Genomic DNA, 1952 nt, shown 5'->3' with positions numbered 1-1952 from the left:
GAGCGAGATCTCCCCTCCTCCCTCCTCCCTGCGCCCTCCTCCGGCCGGCCGCGCAGGGCGTCCCGGGCGGGGGCGGCGGGCGCGGCGGCCGGAGGAGGGCGCAGGGAGGAGGGAGGAGGGGAGATCTCGCTCTCGCTCTCGCTCTCGCCCCGCGGGAAGGGGGAGGTGGAGACGCGACCGGCTGCGGGAGCTGCAATTACCGTGTGGGCTGCGGAATTCTCGTGGTGTTTGTCGGGGAGATGCGATAATGGCGTCCGTCCTCGCGAGAGAAGCCGCCGCTCTGCGCAGGCGCCGCGAGTCCCTCCCCGCGGCCCTCCGCCCGGCACCGTCTGCGCACGCTCCCTAAGCGGGGCGCGCCGGGCGCAGGGACGGGGCGAGGGGGTGGGGCCTGCCTCTCGGAGCCTCCCGCGCGCGCTTTCGCCCGCGCCGACGACCGCCGAGCATGCGCACGCGTCCTCCTGCCGCGCCCTAGTTTGGGCCTCTGAGGGTCCTTACCTCCTCAGCGTAAGTTCCGTCTCCGCGTTAGCCCAGTGGGAAGCTGCGTCGGTGGACCGTGAGAGGAATTTACATTTTTCTCTGAGGCCGAATGAATAGGAATCAGTTCTCCCCTCGACGACTACATATCCCAGAGGGCCGTGCGCGACCCGCTAGCGGTGCTTTCTGGGAATCGTAGTCCCTGCGTGTGCGCTCTGCCTGCCGGTACTTGTAGTCTCTCTCTCCGTACTCGGGTCTCCCGTCAGGGGCCGCGCCCGCGGCTGCTGGGACTTGTAGTTGAGACGCGGGGGTCGCGGCCGCTGCCGCTGGGGAGGCGCGCCCCCAGGTAATAGGAGGTGCCCCGGGCTCCCCGGCGTCCGTCCACACCTCCCGGCGCTCACGAGTGGAAAAACGTGTGTGTGGTTATGTGGCATATGTACCGTATGTAACTAATGTGTTACCGTACGAGACGTGCGTCAGTAATGTATAGGCTATCTTATGGACGAGCACGAATTCGGTGTGTGGACGTGTTCCACGTATGTAGCTTAAATGCACGCTTGTTGGCACTCGTGGGAAGAAATCACTGAACTGTAGACAATCCCCAGAAACGATTCCTGCTGACTGCCATCAGCACTGCGCCTCACGTGGGCTGGGGTTCCCATTGCTTTTCCTTCTTCTCTCTACTCGCCTCTGTTTTCCGAGTTGTTTACGACGAGCAAGAACAAGGCTGTGGAGCTATTTTCATTTGGGAAAGAAAACGCTTCCCTGCAAGTTTCCTGCCCACTTCCCTTTTTGCCAGGGACAAAAAGCCCAATTCAGGGCAGTAACGCGCCGTGTGACCTTGGGCAACCTCGTTGGTTAGAATCTCTTCCAGAATTAACACCTGGGAGCTCTCCTGAGGCTGGTCATTGGGTTTCTTTGCAGGAAAAGTGCCTTAAAGAAATTCCAGAGAAGAGTCACAGAAGCTCAGTGCTGGAAGAGATATTTATTCACATTGAAATGAGAGTTTTCCTGTCTACAGATGAGGGAAAATTGCTCAGCAAGGTCACGCTGCTGGAAAAAGACAAAAGCGGAGTTTGGAATCCAAAACACTGTGGTCTAGAGTCTGCTCATAGTGGGGGGAAAGGGTTGCGGAAGCTGAGCACACAGATCCCGAGAGATGAGTGGCTGCAAAATGGTTTTAGACGGCCGTGCCTTCTGTCCCCACCCCTGCCTCAGTCATAGCCAAGTCTAAAACTTAACTGAGATTTCTTAGATACGTGCGTATCTGACGAGAACGCAGGTAACTGTAGACTGGCAATTTTCGTGTCGTTTCAAAACATCACACAGTTCCTTGTCTGTAGCTCCAGTGCAGGTGTGGGTGGCCGGCTCCTTCCTGGCCGGGCCTTGCACACTGCGGGGCCCCAAGCCACTGCCAAGTCATCATCAGACAGTAAGCCCATCAAAACTGTCTGCGCTTATGCCAGAGTCGCTGACTT

The 1952-nt window shown here is 58.9% G+C and overlaps 1 protein-coding gene across 5 annotated transcripts in view; it reads right to left on the bottom strand.

Annotated features, from left to right (window-relative positions):
* Positions 1-513, bottom strand: part of BANP (BTG3 associated nuclear protein) — a 110959-nt gene extending 110446 nt beyond the window's left edge. For 4 of the 5 annotated variants that reach the window (XM_040443295.1, XM_040443299.1, XM_040443300.1 and 1 more), the window contains exon 1: positions 201-318. The gene's annotated coding sequence lies outside the window, so the exon portion shown is untranslated. Of the gene's footprint in view, positions 1-200; positions 319-495 lie in introns of those variants that run through there. The other variant, XM_040443298.1, reaches the window with a different exon arrangement.
* Between the last annotated feature and the right edge of the window lie 1439 nt (positions 514-1952).

This window comes from Herpailurus yagouaroundi, unplaced genomic scaffold (assembly GCF_014898765.1).
Source record: "Herpailurus yagouaroundi ecotype Mexico unplaced genomic scaffold, PumYag 190, whole genome shotgun sequence".
Lineage (NCBI taxonomy): Eukaryota > Metazoa > Chordata > Mammalia > Carnivora > Felidae > Herpailurus > Herpailurus yagouaroundi.
This window is presented reverse-complemented; position numbering and strand designations above follow the sequence as displayed.